At 37.1% G+C, this 23274-nt stretch overlaps 1 protein-coding gene across 1 annotated transcript in view; it reads left to right on the top strand.

Annotated features, from left to right (window-relative positions):
• The window catches only part of H4C16 (H4 histone 16), a 55740-nt gene extending 37413 nt beyond the window's left edge, over positions 1–18327 (top strand). Inside the window, exons 6-7 of the mRNA XM_087855650.1 lie at positions 13095–13239; positions 17746–18327. The gene's annotated coding sequence lies outside the window, so the exon portion shown is untranslated. The remainder of the gene's footprint in view (positions 1–13094; positions 13240–17745) is intronic.
• Positions 18328–23274: the final 4947 nt, after the last annotated feature.

Raw genomic sequence — 23274 nt, 5'->3', positions numbered from 1 at the left:
AAATTGTGAACACACTTGAAACAAATAAAAAAATAAAACTTCATCAAAGAAATAGAAGGTATAAAAAAGAACTGCACAGATGATTTTTTGAGGACAGTGGAACTATTCTGTATGATACTATATTGGTCGATACTTGCCACTATACATTTGTGCAAACTTATAGAATGTACGACATCAAGAGTGAACCCTAACTGAAACAATGGATTTTGAGTAATAATAATGTGTAAGAGGTTCATCACTTGTAGCAAATGCACAGCTCTGGTGTGATGTTGATAATGGAGAAGGCTATGCATCTGGTGGGGTGGGGTGCTATGGACATATGGGAACTCTTTGTATTTTCTGCTCAATTTTTCTGTGAACCTAAAATTGCTCTTAAAAAATAAGATTTTTTAAAAGAACCAAATGTAAAATTTAGAACTAAAAATAGATTAACTTAAATAAAAATTCAGTGGATAAGCACAAAAGCAAAATGTAGAGGATGAGGAAAGGATCAGTGATCTTGGAGACAGAACAACAGAAATGCCCAGTCTGAATAACAGAAAGACAATAGACAAGAAAAACAAGCAGAGCCTCAGGAACTTATGGGAATATAGCAAAACACCCAACATTCTTGTCATTAGAATCCCAAAAGGAAAAGAAAAGGGAGGGCTGAAAAAGTATTCAAAGAAATAATGTCTGAAACTTCTCAAATTTGGCAAAAAACATAAACCTAAATTTAATAAACTGAGTGAACTTCAAAGAGGATAAACCAAAAACAATTTCTACCAAGGCACATTAAAGTAAAACTCCTGAACACTCAAGACAAAACTTCTTTAAAGCAGTGAGGGAGATATGACATGTTATATTTAGGAGAAAATTCCAAAGACACACATTTTGCATCAGAAACTATGAAAGCCAGAAGAAGTTGGCACAATTTTCAAGTGCTGAAAGAAAAGAACTGACAAACCAGAATTCTAGATACAGCAAAAATACGCTTAAGGATGAATGGGAACTCAAGATATTCTCAAGTTAAGGAACACTAGTATAATTTGTCACCAGCAGACCCACTCTAAAATAATGACTCAAGTTCTCTAAACTTAAAACAATTGAAGGAATTATAAAATATCACATGGGAAGAAAGAACATGGTAAGCAAAATATGAATAATTACAATAGGGTTTTTCTCTTGGGTTTCCTAAAATATGTTTGATGGTTGAAACAAAAATTATAACACTATGTAATGTGGTTCCAAATATATATGTAGAGTAAATATTTAAGACAATTATATTATGAATGGGGGAGGATAAAAGAATGTAAATGAGTGTGTTTGTTACTCACTTGATCTGATCAAACATTGACATTAGTAGACTATGGTAAGTTATGCGTATGTAATACCTAGAGCAACCTTAAAAAAAGTTATACATGAGATACTCTTGAAAACACTATAGATAAGCCAAAATAGAATTCTACAGACCTTCAAGAAATGCACAGAAAGACAAGAAAAATAAAACACAAAAAATAAAAACAGAGAGAACATATAGAAAACAAATACAAAAAATGACAGAGTTAGCTCTAACATATCAGTAATTACATCAAATGTAAATGGTCCAAATAAACAAATTAAAAATAAGCTTGGCAGAAGAGACTTGAAAATAAGACTATGTGAAATAAGTCAAGCAGAAAAAGACAATTATCATATGGTTTCACTTATATGAGGAACATAAGGAATAGCATGGAGGACATTAGGAGAAGGAAGGGGAAAATGAAGAGGGGGAGATGAACCATGAGAGACTGTGGACTCCGGGAAACAAACTGAGGGTTTCAGAGGGAAAGGGGCAGGAGGATGGGTCAGCCCGCTGATGGATATTAAGGAGGGCACATAGCGCAAGGAGCACTGGGTGTTATACGCAAACAGTGAATCATGGAACACTACATCAAAAACTAATGAAGTGCTCTATGATGACTAACATAACATAATAAAAAAATAGGACTATGATATTTAAAGAAACCTATTTCAAATATAAAGGTAAAGGCAGGTTGAAAGTAAAAGGATGCAAACATTTCTATCACACAAATATTAATTAAAAGAAAGCATAAAAGATTATATTACTATCAGATAAAGTGAACTTCAAAGCCAAAAAAAAAAGAAAAAAGAAACCGCACCAGAGCCAGAGGAACATAATATAATGATAAAAGTGCTAATCCACTAAGAAGACATCTTAATCCTAAATGTGTGTGCACCACATAACTGAAAAAATGTGTGCAGCAAAAACAAATGGAAAAGAAAGGAAAAACAGACAAATCTCCAATCATAACTAGAAACTTCAACGTCCCTCCTTCAATAATTGATAGAACAACTAGAAAGAGAATTAGCAAAGATATGAAAGTCAATAGCGCCATCAAACAACAAGATCTTATCAACATTTATAGAACACTCCACCCAACAACAACAGAAAAACCACATTATTTTCAAGTGCTCATGGAGTATGTATCAAGATAAGTCATATCCTGGGCCATCAAACAAACTTCAAAATATGTTTTAAAATTTAAATCATACAGAGTATGTTTTCTGACCATTAGGAATCAAACTAAAAATCAACAGCAGAAAGAAAACAAGAAAATCTCCAAACACTCGAAAACTAAACAATACACTTCTACATGGTTCTCTTTCAAATTGGAAACCTCAAGAAAATTTAAAAATGCATTGAATTGAAAGAAAATGGAAATACATCAATTTATGGGATATAGCTAAAGCATTGCTAAAAGGGAAACTTATAACATTAAATGAATACTTTAGAAAAAATAAAACCAACAAGCTTTCACATAGAAAAAGAAGAGCAAAGTAAATTCAAATCAGGTGGATGGAAAAAAACAATTAAGAATAAGAGCAAGAAATGAATGAAATTAAAAACAGAATAGTATAGAAATCAAGGTAACGATTACTGAAAAGATCAATAAAATTGACAAAATTCTAGCAACACTTATAAAGAAAATAGGGGAAAAGAGAAATTACTAGTATCAAGAATGAAACAGGGAATAGCACTCCAGATTCTGCACACACACTACAAGAATAATAAATTTTATTTTTCTAGTGAAAGAGGGGTTTCAGGGGCACCTGGGTGGCTCAGTTGTTAAGCCACTACCTTTGGCTCAGGTCATGATCCCGGGGTCCTGAGATCAAGCCCCGTGTCAGGCTCAGCAGGGAGCCTGCTCCTTTCTCTCCCTCTGCCTGCTGCTTCCCCTACTTGTGCTCTCTTTCTGTCAAATAATCAAATAAAATCTTTTTTAAAAAAATAAAATAAAAAATAAAAGAGGGGTTTGAAAACATGATAAAGATAAAATAAACTACCAAAACTTATTTAGTAAGTTAGGGTAAAAAAGCTAAACCTTAGAGAAATTAAAATTACAGCTCCTAAATATAAACTGTTAATGTACAGGTTAAGCGTGTCTTTGGCATAGCTGAAAAAAGATTTGGAGAGCTAGAAGATGAATTTGAAGAAATTACCCACAGATACGGAAAAATAAAACAATATGAAAGTGGTATTGAGAGCTATAGAAACAAAATAAGAAGGTATACCTCCAATAGATCTTTAAAAGGAAAGAATAGAGAAAATGAGAATATTTGAAGAGCTACTAGTTAGCACTATCCAGGAATGATCAAAGAAACCAATGCTTATAATCAGGATTATCGGTGAATCCCAAATAGAAAAATAAAAAGAAATTACCTAGAACTTTGTGGTAGAACTGTAGAACCCAAAAGACAAAAAGATGATTTTTTAAAACCTTTAGAAAGAAAATTAAAAAGAATCATGATTGGGATGCTTGGGTGGCTCAGCTGGTTGGGCATCCGACTCTTGGTTTCGGCTCAGGTCAGGATCTCAGGGTGGTGGGATCTGGGATTGAGCCCCAGAAGGGGCTCGGCATAGAGTCTGCTAGAGATTCTTTCCTTCTCCCTCTCCCCCTTCCACTGCTTCTCCCTCTGCTTGTGCTCACTTCTCTCTCTGTGTCAAGTAAATAAATAAAATCTTAAAAAAAAAAAAGAATCATGACTAAACAGATGACTTCTTGACAAGGTCAATGGAAGTCAGACAGGAGACTATGTCTTCAGAGTCCTGTCACCCTAAAATTGTATAGTTAGTGAAAATTTTTAAAATTCTAAAAAGATTCTTAACATAACTTTTTTTTGAAAGATTTTATTCATTTATTTGAGAGAGAGCAAGAGAGAGAGCATGAGCAGGGGGAGGGGCAGAGGCAGAGGGAGAAGCAGACTCCCTGCTGAGCAGGGAGCCCGATGTGGGGCTCAATCTCAGGACCCTCGGATCATGACCTGAGCTGAAGGTAGATGCTTAAACCAACTGAGCCACCCAGGCACCCCTTAACATGACTTTTAATAAGAGCAATATGATTAGAACTCTACTGAAATACAATTTCTCACCTATTAAATAACCCAAAGTCTAAAAGTTGAACAACAGATTCTGTATGAGGGGCTGTGAAGAACCAGGTACTCTCACATATTCTAGGTGGGATTGCCTCACATGACGTAAGGCCAAAGTATGTAATCTAGCGATGTCCACTAAAACTATAGCTTGCATTTACTCTTGGACCCAAATATCTCCCTTCTGGGAATCTATTTCTCATAAGCACTTACACAACAGTACAATAACACGTGCACCAGGTTATTCTTTTTAGCAGTATTTCTAACAGCCAAAGACAGGGGAAAATCCATGTTCATAACATCAGAGACTGCCTCTTACAATATAAACACAAAATCTACAGGATGAAATACTGTGCAGCTATTTTAAAAATAAGAATGAACAAAATCTCTATGCACAGATGTGGAAATACTTCTAGGATTTTTACCATTAAGTGATGTTAGTAGATAAGTAAGTAGGTTAAATAGAACATATATGTATATATTCATCTATGTATTTAAAAACCTGGAATAATTAAAGTAAAACTAATAAAAATTGTTACCTATATAAAGTGGATGGAGCAGAATAGAGGGGACAATGATTAGAATGAAGTTATATAGATCGTTTTTATATTTCATTGCTTGTTTCGTATTGATTTGTAGATGTTTGGGTTTTTTTTAAGATTTTATTAATTTACTTGAGAGAGAGTGAGAGAGAGAGCACAAGCAGGCAGAGCAGCAGAGGGGGAGGGAGAAGCAGGCTCCCCTCTGAGCAGGGAGCTCGACGTGGAGCTCAGTCCCAGAACCCTGAGATCATGACCTGAGCTGAAGGCAGCTGCTTAACCGACTAAGCCACCCAGGCGCCCCTATTTGTAGATGTTTTAAGGTAATCTGCACATATTAATCTTTAGTACAGTTATTTCTCTGAGTTGTATTTTCACTCTCTTTAGAGTGCACTTGATGAGTAGAAGTTCTTAATTCTAATGAGGAGGAAAAAACTAGCTTTCCTTGTGATTTTTATATTTTTATGTTTGTTTTACAGAACATACCCTACATAAACACTTAAAAACAGATCATTCCCGTCTTATACAAACTCCTTCAAGGAATAAAAAGAGAAATAATATATTTCAACTCATGAGATTTGTACAACCTTGACACCCCAAACCAGACAAAAATAGTCCTTTCTCATACTATGAAGGTAAATTACAGACCAATGTCACTCAAGACATAGCTGCAAAAATCCAAGTAAAATATTAGCAAACCAAATCTCGCAATGTATAAATAAGAAAATAAATATATTATGACCAAGTGGGATATATTCCAGGAATGCAAATAGTGCAGGAATAGTTCAACATGAGAAAATATGCTGATATAATTTTCTCATTAAAAAATAAAAGTAGATGGGGCGCCTGGGTAGCGCAGGTGTTGAGCGTCTGCCTTCGGCTCAGGGCGTGATCCTGGCGTTCCGGGATCAAGTCCCACATCAGGCTCCTCGGCTAGGAGCCTGCTTCTTCCTCTCCCACTCCCCTGCTGTGTTCCCTCTCTTGCTGGCTGTCTCTCTGTCACATAAATAAATAAAATCTTTAAAAAAAAAATAAAAGTAGAAAAAGCATTTGATCATTTCAATAGATGCAGAAACATAATACAATTAAAGCATTGCTTTATGATTAAAAACTGGGAAAACTTGAAATAGAAGAAAATATCGCTAACATGATTTAAAAATCTAAATAAAATAACATCAAAACTAAATCCTTAGCGTGAACATCACACTTAATGGTAAAATGTTAAAAAGCATTATTGTCTTTAAAATAAGAAACATAGCAAGACATATACTGTTAGGTGAAAACAGGAAATAAGAAAGGAGGGGAAATCATATTAAAACTGTCTTACCTTCACATATAGGCAAACTAAAATGCACAATCTCCCTACTCCTGTTTAAAACAACATAAAAAAAGAGAAAAGAGAAAAATATCATTTAGTAAACAATGTTTTCATATACAGAAAATTTATTTTATCTACTACATTAATATGTAATAAAAGAGTTTAGCAAGGTTGTCAGATATAAGATCAATATAAAAACCTTTAAATTTCTATCCACAAACAATTACAGATTTAAATATGATTTGCAATTTACTTATAATAACAAGTATATAGGCATTATGGATAATTCTTATAAATAATGTACAATATTCTTATGTATATAATTGTAAAACTTCATTTAGATATATCTGTAAAGATATGAATAAAAGGGGGGCACCTGGGTGGCGCAGTCATTAAGCGTCTGCCTTCGGCTCAGGGCGTGATCCCAGCGTTCCGGGATCGAGTCCCACATCGGGCTCCTCCGCTGGGAGCCTGCTTCTTCCTCTCCCACTTCCTCTGCTTGTGTTCCCTCTCTCGCTGGCTGTCTCTCTCTGTCAAATAAATAAATAAAATCTTTAAAAAAAAAAAAGATATGAATAAAAGGGCAGACTAACCATGTTCTTGAATAACTCTCATTATAGTAAAGATTTCAGATATCCCCGAGTTTGATTATAGTCTTCAACCTTTACACTACCTCCTAAAGACATCATGGAAGAAATTTTTTTTTTTTTACAAGTAAAGAGGTTTATATTAAGTGTCTTTCTAGCATCTTCATTTATATTTTAAAATATTTTACACTTCACCCAAGTGTAATAATGAGAAGGGGAAAATAGAAGAATGCGAGTTCTATATTTGTTTGAAGACAATATTAAAGTCTGATTGTAATTATTTAAAAATGGGAAATAATTGTCAGGAGATTATGGTCATCAGGAAATAAATGTTGAAAACTATAATAAACCACCTTTATAAGGCTTTGTACTTTTCAAATTACTGCCAAATCCACCTTTTTTAATTCCTCAAGGTCCTTTAAAAATGTATTTATTTAAGAAATTTTTATCAAAGTTTGACTACATTGTTTGGGGAGATGGAGATACAGAAATGAGTAACACAGCTTAATTCCTTGAATTAATAGAGCTTGAATTCTAATGGCAAAGCAAATTAATTCATTAATTAACAAGATAGTATTAAATGATGATAACTCTTATAAAGAAAATAAAGCAAGGTAATATAATAGAGAATGACTAGGGGAAAGAGGTGTCTTTTAAACTGAGTAATCAAAAATGCCTCTAGGAGGTGCCATTTGCGCTGAAATCTGATCACAGTAAGGACACCATCTTGTGGAGAGCCGCAGGCAGAGGGAACCGCTAAGGCAAACACCCTCAAGTGGGTGGAACGTTCTAACCAAGGCACAGAGTGATAGGAGATGAGACCTGCAATGTGGCAAGATGATATTTCTCGAAGTCTGGTGCATTTGGGTGAGGGTCCACAAGAGGCTTTAAGGGGTCAGCAAAGATAAAACTATTTTCATAGGAATACTAACATGACATTTGCCTTTTCTTCTTTTCTCTTTTGTTGACATTAGTGTTAATAGCTCAAAAGCAATGGTAGGTAAGACTACAGTAACCTCAGCACAAATCCCCCAATGATACTAATGGTCATTATATTCTTCACTCACCACCTATCATGTGTATAATTTAGGTGCAAGCTGAACTAGTCACCTTTTTGTGGAAACCATTTGTACTTGAAATAAAAATTATGGTTATTCAGACTTAGGGGGTTAGCAGACATAATCCAATGAGCTTGTCACCTCAAAACCACACTGCCAGTATTTGTTACCAATGAAGACATTTGAGCACACGAGTAAACTAAAATTTCAGAAAACTTGGATCAGCTACTATGAGCTTGACATCTTCCTGATACTGACCTTTTTAATGAGATCAAGGATGATAGAACAAATGTATTATTTTGATATTGAAATGTGATAATGAAATGTGTTAACATTTGAAAGATCTGCTTAACTGTAAATATTTTCCAAATTAACCAATTCATGATGTGTGTAAGGTACCCCAATAGATTTTAATATATCAGAGTATCAGAGTTCCTTGATACAGTTCCAGATTTCAAATTGCAACAAACATTTAAGAAACTATCACTTGTCAGGCGTACCTCGGTGGCTCAGTTGAGTGTCCAACTCTTGATTTCGGCTCAGGTCATGATCTCAGGGTCGTGAGATGGAACCCTGTGTTAGGTTCCATGATCAGTGGGGAGTCTGCTTGAGATTCTCTCTCTCCTTTTCCCTCTTACCCCCCGCCCCAGCTCACGCTCTATCTTTCTCTCTCTAAAATAAATAAATAAATCTTAAAAAAAAAAGAAAAGAAAAGAAAAGAAAAGAAAAGAAAAGAAAAGAAAAGAAAAGAAAAGAAACTACCGCATGTCAAGTTTGGGTATAGAAACAGACTATCTGCAAATATCTGAAAAGGCTATTAAAATATTCCTCCCACTTTTTAGCTATGTATTTCGTGAGGCCAGGTTTTCTTCATATACTTCAACCAAAAGTAGTCAAAAGATTGAATGCAGAAGTAGATATAAGAACTCAGCTGTCTAAGACAAAATCAGAGAGGGAGACAAACCATAAGAAACTCTTAACTCTAGGAAACAAACTGAGGGTTACTGGAGGGAAGGTAGAGGGATGGGGTGGAGGGATGGGGTAACTGGGGGATGGGCATTAAGGAGGGCACTTGATGTAATGAGCACTCGGTGTTCTATGCAACTGATGAATCACTGAACTCTACCTCTGAAACTAGTAATATGCTATACGTTAATTAATTGAATTTAAATAAATAAATAGAGTTGAATGCTTAACTGACTGAGCCACCCAGGCACTGCAAGAAATAAATTTTTGTTGCTTATTAAAAAAAAAAGAATCCAGCTGTCTTCTATTAAAAACAATGCCATAATTCCCATCAACTTTTTTTGTTTTAGAAAATACAGTTTTTTCCATTAAAATATATCGATGTTAATATGTAAGGCACTTAAAGTTGTTATTAAATAACAAATTAACTTGTTTATGTTTTCTTTTTTAAATTTTATTTTAATTCTAGTATAATTAACATACAGTGTTATATTAGTTTCTGGTATACAATATAGTGACTCAACAATCTTATGTATTACTCAGTGTTCATCAAGATAAGTTTATTCTTAATCCCCTTTTCCTATTTCACCCATCCCCCCACCCATCTCCCCTTTGGCAACCACCAATTTGTTCTTTATACTTAAGAGTCTGGGAGTCCCTGGGTGGCTCAGTTAGTTAAGCATCTGCCTTTGGCTCAGGTCATGATCCCACGGTCCTGGGATTGAGCCCTGCATCGGGCTCCCTGCTCAGCGGGGAGCCTCCTTCTCCCTCTCCCTCTGCCTGATCCTTCCCCTGCTTATGCTCTCTCTCTTTGTGTCAAATAAATAAAATCTTTTAAAAAAAATAGAATTTTTAAATTTAAGAGTCTGTTTTTTGGTGTGTCTCTTTTTTCTTCATTTTGTTTCTTAAATTCCACATATGCGGGGCTCCTGGGTGGCTCAATTGGTTGAGTATCCAACTCTCGGTTTCGGCTCAGGTCATGATCTCAAGGTCGTGAGATCAATCCCTGAATCAGCCTTCATGCTCAACATAGTTTCTCTTGAGATTCTCTCTCTCTCTCTCCCTCTCCCTCTGCCCCTTCCCCCCCTTCTCTCTAAAATAAATAAATATATTTTTTTAAAATTCCATATATGAGTGAAATCATATGGTATTGGTCTTTCTCTGACTTATTTCACTTAGCATTTTACTCTCTAGGTCTGCTGCAAATAGCAAGATTTCATTCTTTTTATGGCTGAATAATATTCTATTTTATATATATAAAGTTCGTGTATACACACACACACACACACACACACCACATCTTATTTATCCATTTATTGATGGATACTTTGGCTACTTCCATAATTTGGTTAAATTCTAAATTCTTTCTTTGTTATTTGAGTTTGTCTAATTTCTTGCCTTGGAGCCAGCTCCCAACCCCCAGTCTCTGTTAATAGGCTCAGAGGAAAAAGAGCTTTGCTCCCGGAGTGTGGCAAAATCCATCCAAATTCTGGCTCTATCACTTAGCACATGTGTGATCTTGGACACAAAGAGCTTCCTTCCTCCATAAAATAGAGATAATAAAGCTCCCCCAAATATGGTTGGGAGTCAATTAAATAATGACTATAAACAGGGCAGTTAGAGTAGCAAGTGCCCAGTAGTGCTCAATGAAAGGCAGATGTTAATCCTTACGCCATCTAAGCTTCCTCCCACTTGTACTTCAGTGACCCTCCCGTGATTTTTCAGGCTCTCTTTTCTTCAAGCCCAATAATGTATATGTTAAATATAGATATGCTATTTGTTTGTTGTCTGCCTCATAGATAGAAATCTTTTAAGTGAAATGTTATCAGCAGAGGAGGCAAAGCCAGTTTGATGAAGTCCAACTCTGTCCCCTGCTCAGACCTTCGTATTTTCATCCTTTTCTTCCATTCATCTTTCCTGAGCTTCTAGCCTAGGTCCTCAACCCTCTCCATCCTTCACCATGCTTTTCACATGTTCCGATTAGGGAATTTCTTTTGTTTTTTGTTTTTTGTTAAAGATTTTATTTATTTGACAGAGGGAGAGACAGCCAGCAAGAGAGGGAACACAAGCAGGGGGAGTGGGAGAGGAAGAAGCAGGCTCCCAGTGGAGGAGCCCGATGTGGGGCTCGATCCCAGGAGCTCTGGGATCACGCCCTGAGCCAAAGGCAGACGCTTAACAGCTGCGCCACCTAGGCGCCCCCCAACTGGGGAATTTCTTATTCTTCATCTGCATATACCATTTCAGGAATCCTTTAACTTGAACAGGGAAAATTTGAAACTTGTATCTCAACTGCTGTCGTCTCTGACTCCCTTTTTAAAATTAAACTCGTTTCCATCAGCAGCACCACACACATTATATAGCAATAAATAACACCAGAAACTTGATAAACTTCCATTTTCTCATAATAAAATCCAAACCTCTTGCCTCATTGTTATCATTCCTGCTAAGTTTGTGTTTATGTTTCCATGTACCCTTAAAGCTCTCTCTTTAAAATTTTGCCAAGACTTCTCACAGGCTCCCACGTTCCCATAATCAGTGTGATTGTATTTTCTTTCCAGACAAATCTATAGCTTTGTACTTTGTTTTGTTGATTTAGCTTCTGCTTCTCTGGCGAACACCTCAAACACTCTTGCTTTTTATTTCACCGGAATGTTGTGGGTGCCGGCTGTAAATGGGCTTGGCATCTTTCTCACTATTTTACACCCTTACTTATCAGGGTCATTTAATCACTGTCTAGATCTCTGAGAATTTAAAAGCCTATAAAGATGTTTGAGACCTGAGAGAAAAGAATCTTGGCTCTGAAATACAAAAATAACATAACTGTAAAGTCAAAACTGATATTTTATATTTTATTCCAATACCAAAGCTATAAAAGTTCTTTCAAGTTTTAAAAGAAAAATGATACGTGTGCAATGTGGTTCCATTTAATATATTGTGCCTTTCGGGAACTTGATATATTGTGTCTTTAGCAACTAATTTTTGCAATCTTGAAGGATTAAAAAGACTTTTTTTCCCCCCTTGATCTTCTTATCACTTTAAATCCAATCCTATTTCATCAGGCATTTGTTCATCCTTCAAATAATTTTGCCAAGTTTTACACCTTTGAAAATTAATTTTTCCTCATGGAAAGGAATATCTACCACTCTATATTTCAGAACTTCTATTTCTTTCTTTCAAATATATCCTGGTTCACTGTAAATATACTTCAGGCAATAAAGAAGTGTATCTAAATAAATGTAGTAGATTTCCAAATATTTGTTTTAAGGATAATTTCTTTCTTTCTTTCTTTCTTTCTTTTTTTTAAGATTTTATTTATTTATTTAACAGAGAGAGACAGCCAGCGAGAGAGGGAACACAAATGGGGAGTGGGAGAGGAAGAAGCAGGCTCCCAGCGGGGCAGGGAGACCGATGCGGGGCTCGATCCCAGGACTCTGGGATCACGCCCTGAGCCGAAGGCAGATGCTTAACGACTGCGCCACCCAGGCGCCCCTAAGGATAATTTCTAAACCACATCTAGCCATATCATCATTTCTTGGATACAACTGAAATTTCTTCCTACTATCATTTTTTTTCTAACATAGTAAAGCTGGCATATGCTTAAATTTTTCAATTAACTTCAATTAAATACAATTTTAATGGAAGTGAGAGAAGAGATACCTACTGTGCACAGAAGTGGCACAAAGGAAAGATTAATCAATTCTGCTATTTAGAGAACGGCACCGGGAATAACTAACACTTGTTGAGGACTGAGTGTGTGACAAGAACTTTATAATAGCATTTTCTAATTTAATAGCCCAAACTTCTCCACAGTGGAATCTGCAAAGTTCACAAAAATAGTAGTAACTTAATTTTTACTTGTTGCTCCCGTGTTTCTAAAAATTGCTAGGCATGTCTTGCATATTGTCCAATAAGCCTACTTGTGCTGCCTATGGCTACAGGTCCACAGCTCATGAGGGTCTCCGGTGGGTCCTGCCCTCTGGCAGGTACAATTTGCTAACACACAGAAGTCCCTGTCTGGGTGCTGCCACAGCTCCACCAGGCCCTGACACAACCATGCGGGGTCCTCAGAGTGCCAGAGCAGTGTGCCCATCTTTGGCCAAGTGGGGAATAACATCCCTCTCTGTTATGGGATGGAGTCTATTACGGGGCCGCTAGGAAATGATACTGAATAGTCTACCAAGTGTCACATTGCTCTTCCACTTGTTCATTCCAGGCTTTTTCTCTCCCCTGAACTGAAACATGCATTTATGGGCTGGTCCGGAAACAGATTTGAGTAATATGGCAACTAAGCTCTACGGTTCAATGATTGGCAGTGTCCCCGAGAATGAGTTACCTCCAACGTGGCTCTTCAACACCAGGTAAGTGGATATTGTTTGGGCAAACCCCATCAATCATCTGGTACATCGATCCATGGCCAAATTCCAGCAAGGGTTGCTGCTCAGGCTTATTGGTTAGAAGAGAAATTCAATTTATTTTAGAAGTGAGAAAAACAAAGATCAGCAAATTTAGGTAATCTGCCCAAGTTCACATGCTTAGGAAATAGCCAAAACAAGATTCAAAATCCGGCTCCAAGTTTTGTGGGTTTTCGGGGTTTTGTTTAAGAATATCAAACTACTTCCTGGAACTCAGAGAAGCTCTTCTTTACCTCAGATATACCATTCTGTTCTTTAAATGCTTTTCCTGCCTTTCCAACCACCTACTAAGGAGGCATCAATAAATAAAACCAGCAGTCTCTGGTCATGAGGAGTTTAAACTTCAGGGAACTGATCACTGTCTTCTTTCCTTCTTTCCCAAGCTATTATTTTAACCCATATAACAATGAGGAAGTAATCCCTCAGCCACCCCGGGGAAGAAAAACAAAGAGTGATACCTGACCTCTCTATAGGAAAATACAGAGTTTCTTTTTCAGGACTGAAACATCAGCCCAACTAACACCTCTTTGGCAGCCTAGGAAATGGACTGTGCCTTTTTTTGTCTGTTGTGTTTGAGGTAAGAGAAGACAAATCAAGCCATTTCTGAAACACGGATGTTGTTCAGGCTGAGATACACTACTACTGACTCCAACACTACTTACAAACACAGCCACCTGGACAGAGGAGCTAATCCAAGAGTCACTAGGAAATTCAACAGATTTCTTACTACCCCTGGCAAGTGTGTAACAGTCACCTACTCCAGCCCTTCCTGAGCGCAGAGGAGTACTGTACAAAATGGGCCTGGGAAGGTGAGAGAGGAAGACAGTCTCAAGGATTAAACAGAGTTTCTCTTAGAATAGGGAAGGGGAAAACTCCTGGAAAGGAGTATGATAAGGCAAAGAAACGAACTTGTCAGCCCGACGCATCTCGGACACTGGTGTTGGCTTTGGATATACAGCCCTAGTCTAGGATAGTGATTCAGAGATCAGTAGGGTCACGCTACTGATCCAAAAATACTTTGAATCTCAATCCATACTAGTAGAAAGTCTAAAACTCCTCCCCAATATTTCACTAAATCCTGAAGTCTTGAGTTCCCATGATCATCTCTGACTTCAGACTCCTGCATCCGCAAATCCCCTAGCCATCTTGTTTCTGTTCTTACCCTATCAGTCTGGATGCGTCCAAGCACCTTTCCATTATTCCCACAAATTAGGCAAGCTGTATGCGGCACAGACTTGACTGAAGGTTTGGGAAGAGTTAACCAGTTTTATCAGTTTTAAATTCCCACTAGAATACAGTTATCACAAAGGCAGACATTTGTTCATTCGCACTAGAGCTCCAATGCTGAAAACAATGAGAGAACGCTCAGTGAATATCAGCTGTAGAGATAAAGTGAGGTATCTTTTCCTCAAGGAAAGTACAAGCAACCTCTATTTTATACATCTTTGTTCTTAAAAGTCTTCAGCCCCATCTCACTAGGCCTTTCTCACTAGCCATTTTTTTTCTATATCACTTCCAGCCTCTCGCCATCTTGCTTGTTCCTCTTTCCATCTCTCCTCCTTACTCCCTTCTTCTTGGGTTGGCCCTGGGAACTTCAGATTTTCCTCATTTTATTATATAAAGCAATTTGTATTTCCCTATGCCTAATTCCCAAGGTTTGCATCTCCAAAACCACTTGAGGACTCAGCAAAACCTCATAGCCTTTTTGCTACCTGAATCCATCTGGCATTATGTTATCTTATGTGAATAAGACCAGGAAGTATTTGCTTTGTAGGAAAAAAAAAATCAGTGAAGGCAGAAATCATTTAAAAGTATACCTTTATACCTTAAAATTTTTAATTTTATGTCAAAGCATATTGATGTTCACTTATTTGCCAATTGGTTGGCCTTAGGCCAAGGAGTTTCTTTGAGCGGGAAACCCCTGATTGGAGCTCGGAATCAGCTTTCTGAAGTAAACCAAACCCCTAGAGTATTTTCTACAATTTTCATTATTTGCTGTTTGAAGACAGTTGACAAATTCTCTAAAGACAGATTATTTTTAGGTTTTTTATGTTATTCCCCAGTGTTTTATAGCAGTCTTGCCACAGCAATTTTCTTAGTAATTTGCCTTTAAGATTTCCAACATTTTTCATATGTATTTTTATCAGACTATATAACATTTAATTGAGGACATAACTTCATAAGTAAATTTGGCAAATTTGGACACAAACACAAGGGACCCTTGATAAGCAAACAACTTCACTACAGGGAGCAGAAGCGCTAGACTGCTGGCTCCCTGCATCCGGTGTGTTTTTCTGTTAATTTCATGAGTCTATTCAGTCATCAGTTAAGAAACACATCACTGGGGTGCCTGGGTGGCTTAGTCAATTAAGCATCTGCCTTCGGCTCAGGTCATGATCCCAGATCTCAAGCTCCACATCGGGCTCTCTGCTTAGCGGGGAGCCTGCTTCTCCCTCTCCCTCTGCCTCTCTGCCTGCCTGTGCTCTCTCTCTCTCTGTGTCAAATCAATAAATAAAATCTTTTAAAAAAAAAGAAAGAAGAAGACGTCACTGTTGCCATTTTTTTCCTTAATAAATTCAGATCAGAATTTCTAACTTTGTACTTACTAAAAACAATGTCATGTTTTAGTTCCCTTAGTTGGTAAAATTCCTTTTGAAAAACTCGTTTTTGCATCTCCGCTGAGATAACAAGACAGAGGAAGCCTCGGGCTGCTGTGGAGTTTGGGGATGCAATGCTCCTCCAGTCCCGAAGCTGAGAAGGAGAGCTTAGCGGGAAGCCTGCAAGAGAGACCCGAAATGTTGCTAGAAACAAAAAGAGTGGCACATGCGAGCAGCTTCCTCAGTTTCCCCTTCCCACGTGGAGTACTTGCTCTTCTTTTCTCCTTCCTTTGAGAGGTTTTGTGTCCTGTTGAGGAGTGTGTCTTTAACTCTAACAACTCTGGTGTTTTATTATTTGCTTTTGACCCTTGAAACTCTCCCAGCAAACCTGCCTCCCTTTAATTGCGATCTATGTGCTAGCAGTTTTAGGACCCGGGAAGGGCTGTTATCTTGGGTCTTCCCGTTTGGAAATCTTTTCCTGGTTACATGCTGTAATCAGAGGATTCTCAGAACTGCATGTACCTTCTGTTTTCATATCTGAATTAAGAGCACCGGGTAGTTACCTACCTCATCTTCCCCACCCCCACCCCCACCCCCGACATGGCTTTTGTTCACATTTGCAATTTCCAGACCAAACGAACAAAAGCAAAAAATCGATTCTTTCTCCTATGATAGGAAGTGGCAGCAGCAACAAATTAAGTTAGAAAACCACTGTTCGAGCCCAAGCTTGGCTTGGAGTCCAGATGTGCAACATATAAAACCATTCCCCGTAGCAGAGGTGAATCGGCCTTGGGATGGCCATGTTTCTTCCTGCAGCCCGGTGTTCCAGTCTTCCTAACATCCAATGAGCCTCCAGGGAACACCCACTCCTGACCTCCTGACCTCTGTCAGTCACCCACCACCACCTACCCCACCGCATAAAATAATCCCCCCCCTTCTAAATCAAAGCTGAGTTCTGTGAAGTCCGAGACTTCAGGAGACACCATGATTGAACCCGCCTTTTTCCACATCAACCATCCCATCGACATGGGTCTTTAGTGTCCCATTTTCAGCATGTTTCATCCCATACTGATAAACCATGATCAACAAATGCCTCAATATCTTTGATCTCTTCATGGTCTCTTCCCTATATCTCCTGGCTATGCTGGAGATTAGGAGGGGTGATACCTTAGGGATGGGGTACACACAGGTACAAAGGCCCTGGTGATATTTTGTATCTTAAACCATAATGTAGGTACATGAGGGTTCATTTTATTATTCTTTTAATTTGTATATATTTATTGCAGACTCTGCTTTTATATGCATTATCTACTTCATAATTTCACATTTTTTTTAAAAACCAACCTCTGTTTCTTTGAGGCAAACACCATCCAGCCATGATATTCTTCATCCCTTTTTGGTCAACCCGTGTCGACTAAAGTACTAGTCGTTCTTCCTCATTTATTGTTACATGAATAGATCCTCCCATAATCCTACCCTTTGTGGTTACCACTCTATTTCTCCCCTCTGCTTCTGGTAACAGAAGCATAACTTCTGGTTGTTTTCAATAACTGAGTAAATTTCTGGAACCAGCCTATCCTTCAGGTTCCCATCTACTTAAAATGATGAGAATCACAACTAGTACCATTCAATTTTATTAATCCCTTCTGTTGAGGCTTGGTTTATTGAGTACCCAAAATGCATTTCTTATTCTACTTGGGTTGAACAATAGAACCAGCTAGGCTAAGTCAGGGGAACCGGAGTGTTAAACCAGGTGATCACTGTCCTATCGCAGGAGGTCTGAAGACAGACTTCTCATAATCACTCATAGGATCTCTCTCAAGTCATGTCCTGAGCAAATCCGTTCTCCCTATAGGCCATGCAATGGGGGAGGTAACTCCCAGTGCCAAGGTGTCATCAGGTGGACTAGAGGACCAGTCAAGTGACCTGAAGAATGGCTACACTTCAGCTTTCATCAAAAAAAATTTTGGAAGGTCACCACCACTTCGATTGATTGAATTTATCAGCAATTCACGTATTATATCTGGTGACTTTAACACTGGAAATTGTGTTACTTCTGGGGAAAAGTTACAGTGCTAGTTAACACTTATTTTTCAAAACTTTAAGTTTTTTGCCCCAACTGTGTTGAGGTATAATTGACAAATAAAAATTGTATGTATTTAAGATTTCCAACTTGATGTTTTGATATATGTATACATTGTGAAGTAAGCACCGCAATCAAGATAGTTAACACAGACATCACTACATGTAATTACCATTTTCTTTCGTGTGTGTGTGTGTGTGTGTGTGTGTGTATGTGTGGTGAGAACACTTAAAAGATTAATCCTTTTAGCACATTTCATGTATATAATACGATATTGTTAACTATAGTTACATTGCTATACATTAGATCTTCAAGACTTGCTCGTGTTTTGTAACTGGAACTTTGTATTCCCTGGCCAAGAGCTCCTCATTTCCCTCTCCCCTCAGTCCCTGGCAAATACCATTCTACTCTCTGCTTCTATGAGTTTGACTCTTCAAGATTCCTCATATAAGTGAGTTCATGTATTTGTCTTTGTGTGTCTGGCTTATTTCATTCAGCATAATGTCCTCTAAGTTCCTCCATACTGTTGCAAATGGCAGCATTTCCTTCCTTCTCATGGCTGAATAATATTCCATTGTGTGGAATATCTATATATATCTATACATATATAAACACACACATTTTATACATATATTTATACATAACTATATAATGTAATTATATATATTATAATTATTATAACATATATAACACATTTTCTTTATCCATTCATGCATTTGATGGATGATTTTTGGTGATGATGGGAGGTAAGGGTCCAGTTTCATTCCTTGCCTGTAGAAATCCAGTTTTCCCAACACCATTATTGAAGACACATCCTTTCCCCATTGTATGTACTTGGCACCGTTGTCAATGACCAATTGATCATAGTGTGTGATTTTATTTCTGGGTTGTCTATTCTGTCCCACTGGTCTATAAATATAGTTTTATGCCAGTACCACACTGTTTTGATTACTATAGCTTCATAATATATTTTTAATTCAGGACATTCGATACCTCCAGTTTTGTTCTTTCTCAAGATTTCTTTAGCTATTCAGAGTCTTACATGGTTTCATATAAATTTTAGGATTGTTTTTCTATTTCTTTAAAGAATGCCATTGGGATTTTGATAGGGACTGCATTTGCATTGAATCTGTAGATCACGTTGGGTAGTATGGACATTTTAACAGTATTCTTTCAATTCATGAACATAGGTTGTCTTTCCATTTATCTGTGTCTCTAATTTTCTTCATCAATGTTTTATAATTTTGTTGTACAGATCTTTCATCTCTTTATGTTTATTCCTAAATATTTCATTCTTTTACTTATTATGAGTGGGGTTGTTTCTTAATTTTCTTTTCAGATAATTTCTTGTTTGTGTATAAAAATGGTACTGATTTTTGTATGTTGATTTGTATGCTGCCACTTTACTGAATTCATTTCTTGGTTCTAATGTTTGGTTTGGTTTTTTGAGTCTTTAGGGTTTTCTAGAAATATGATCATGTCATCTACAAACTGAGATCATTTTACTTCTTCCTTTCTGATTTCAATGCTGTGTATTAATAATAATTATACACACACATATACATACGCATAGAACTTTACCCCCTGGTTCCTGACGCAGAGCTCCTAAATTCTTTGGAATTTCCTGGATGGTAAGAGTGGCTTTTGTTCTAACGAGGCAGTTCTTTGTGGAGTTCTGAATAGCTTCAGGATGGGGGCTGATCATTAGACAGACCAAGCAAAGCCATGATTAGAAGCTTGGAACTTTTTTCCCCAATCCTCATCCTCTGGGAAGGGGAGAGAGACTAGAAATTGAGTAAATGCACTTGGACTGAAGCCTCCATAAAAATCCTCAACGTACAGTATTAGGAGTGCCTGTATTGGCAAATACATCTACATGCTAACAGGGCGATGCAACCCAATGCCATGGGGACAGGAGGTTTTGCACTCAGGACACTTATAGACCTCTCCTATGTATCTCTTCACCTGGCTGTTCATCTGCATCCTTTATCATATTCTTTATTATATAATAAGTCAGTAAATGTGTTTCCCTGAGTACTATGAGTCATTCTAGCAGATTATCAAACCCAAGGAAAGGGTTATGAGAACCCCAATTTATAGATAGTTGGTCAGGATAACAGGTGACATCTGGGGGCTTATGACTTAGGTATCTGAAGTTGGGGCAGCAGTCTTGTGGGGTTGAGCTCTTAACCTGTGGAATCTAGTGCTCTCTCCAGTTAGATAGTGACGGAATTGAGTTAATTGAATAATCACCCATCTGATATCAGAGGATTGCTTGATGTGTGGAAAACCCACACATTTGGTGTGAGAATTGAAGTGAAATATGAGTGTACTGTGAGAGTAAAGGAGAAATAGAAGGGAGTTTTCCTTTTATAGATGACTTTTCTTTCTTTTTCTTCCCTAATTGCTCTGGCTAGGATTTCCAGTGCTATTTTGAAAAGAAGTGGCAAGAGTAGGCATCCTTGCCTTGTACCACATCTTCAAGGGAAAGGTTTCAGGTTTTCCCTATTGATTATTTTAGCTGTGAGATTTTCATAGACGGCCTTTATTGTGTTGAGGTAAGTTTCCTTCATACCTGTTTTATTGAGAATTTTAATCATGTACTTAAAAAAAAAAAGTTCTACACCCAACGTGGGGCTATGGAGCTGTGGGGCTTGAATTCATGACCCTGATATCAAAAGTCACATGTTCTACTGACTGAGCCGCCCAGGAGCCCCAAGAATTATAATCATGAATTAGTGGACTTTCTCATATGCTTTTCTTAATCTAGTGAGACGATCATGTTTTTTGTTTTGTTTTGTTGTGTTTTGTTTTTTGCTTTTGTTTGATAATCGTATATCACATTGATTTGAATATATTGAACTATCCCTGCATCTCAGAGATAAATTTCACTTGATCATGGTGCGTGATCTTTTCACTGTGCTATTGAATTCAGTTTGCTAGTATTTTATTGAGGATTTTCCATCTATGTTCATGAGGAATGTTGGCCTATAATTTTCTTTTCTGATTTCTTTATCTGGTTTTGGTATTAGGATGATGCTGACTTCATAAAATGAGTTTGGAACTGGTCCCTCCTTTTCCGTATTTGAAAGAGTTTAGGAAGGATTGATACTCTTCTTTGAATACTTGGTGGAATTTACACATGAAGACACCTGGTCCTGGATTTCTTTTTTGAGGTTTTCAATTACTGATACAATCTCCTTATTTGTTATTTGTTTCAGACATTTCATTTTTTTCTTCATTCAGTTTTGGTAGCCTGTATGTTTCTAGAAATTTATGCAACTTTTCTAGGTTACCCAGTTTATTAGTGTATAATTGCTTATAATTGTCCCTTATGATTCTTTTTACTTCTGAGACATCCATTGTAATGTCCACTCTTTCACTTCTTATTTTATTTATATGAGTCTTCTCTCTTTTTTCCTTAGCTAACGGTTTGTCAGTTTTATCTTTTCAAAAAGCCAGTTATTAGATTCGTTTATTATTTCTCTTCTAATCTTTATTACTTCCTTCTGTCTGCTAAATTTGGGTCTGGTTTGCTCTTCTAGTTTCTTGATGTATAAAATTAGATTGTTTATTTGAGATCTTTCTTAATGTAAATGTTTATAGCTATAAACTTCCCCCTTAACACTGCTTCTGCTCCATCCCATACGTTTTGGTATGGGTTTGGTTTTCTTTTTTGTTTGTATCAAGATACTCTTTAAGTTCTCTTTTGATTTTCACTTTTACCCAAGAGTTGTTTAAGAGTGTGATGTTTCGTTTCCACGTATTCGTGAATTTTCTGTTATTTATTTATTACTTATATATTTATTTTTTGCTATTATTGACATCTGGTTTTATTCTACTGTGGTAAGACCAAATTTTTGGAATGGTTTTAATCTTCTTAAAATTGTTAAGACTTGTTTTGCAATGTAACATGATATATCCTAGAAAATGGACGTTGTTTACTTGAGAAACATATGTCTTCTTCTGCTATGGGATGGAAAGTTCTGTATATGTCTGTTAGATCCGTTTGATCTGTAATATTGTTCAAATCAGCTGTTTTTTTCATTGATTTTTTTTTTTTTTGGTCCTGGTATTCTATCCATTATTGTAAGTGGAGTATTGAAGTCCCTTACTGCTATTGTATTGTTGTCAACTTGTCGTTTTTTGTCGATTTTTTCCTTCAGATGTGTTGGTATTTGCTGTATGTAATTAAGTGCTCTTGTGTTGAGTGTATATATGTTTATAATTGTTATATTTTCCTGTTGAATTGACTCTTATCATTATATAATGTCCTTCTTTGTATAATTTGTTTGATGTAAGTATAGCCCCCTTCTTTCTCTTGGTTACCATTTGCATGGAGTATCTTTTCCTATTTCTTCACTTTCAGCCCATCTGTGTCTTTAAATCTAAAGTGAATCTCCTATATGTAGCATGTTGGTGAGTATTGTGGGGTTTTTTGATCTGTTCAGCCAGCCACTCTATGCCTTTCGATCGGTGAGTTTAATGTATTTACATTTAAAGTAATTATTAAGAGAGGGAGGCAAACCATAAGAGACTCTTAACTATTAAGAACAAACTGAAGGTGACTGGAGGGGAGGTGGGCGGGGAATGGGCTAAATGTGTGATGGGCATTAAGGAGGACACCTGTTGTGATGAGCACTGGGTGTTATATGTAAGTTAATCACTAAATTCTACTCCTTCAACCAGTATTACATTATAAGTTACCTAACTAGAATTTAAATAAAAACCTGAAACAAACTAAATAAATAAATAAAGTAATTATTGCTATGAGAGGATTTATTATTGCCATTTTGTTCATTGTCTTCTGTTGTTTTGCACCTGTTTTGTACCTCTCTTCCACTCTTTTTTCTTCTTTGCTATTTGGTGATGTTTTGGTAGTGATTCGTTTTTATTTTTTCTTTCTTTTTTTTGTATTTATTAACTTTAATTGCATACAGAATTTTATACTTTTACTCTCCTACCCCTACATTTTGTGTTCTTATCATCAGAGTGCTTCTTTTTATATCATGTACTCATTAAAAACAGGCAGTTCTGTCAGCTGAGATCAGCATTGGTAAAGACTGCAAACATCCTTTGCACCAAAACTACAGCAGCAAGTTCTGCTAGCCTTCTCCTGCTCTCCTTCTACCCCACAGGGGAAGTCCTGGCCAATGAGATCCCTTTGGGTGCTGGGACCTGGGGTGCAGGGACCAAGGCACTGGAGAGGGTGGTGCAGTGGCTCTAGTCCCAAGGAGGGTGCACCAGCAGCTCTTCTCGAAGGAGACACAGCAACATCCACCCAGGCAGCTCTGTCAGCTG

Source organism: Ursus americanus, chromosome 25, assembly GCF_024610735.1.
Source record: "Ursus americanus isolate L20-20 chromosome 25, mUrsAme1.1.p, whole genome shotgun sequence".
In the NCBI taxonomy this organism is placed as follows: Eukaryota; Metazoa; Chordata; class Mammalia; order Carnivora; family Ursidae; genus Ursus; species Ursus americanus.
This window is presented reverse-complemented; position numbering and strand designations above follow the sequence as displayed.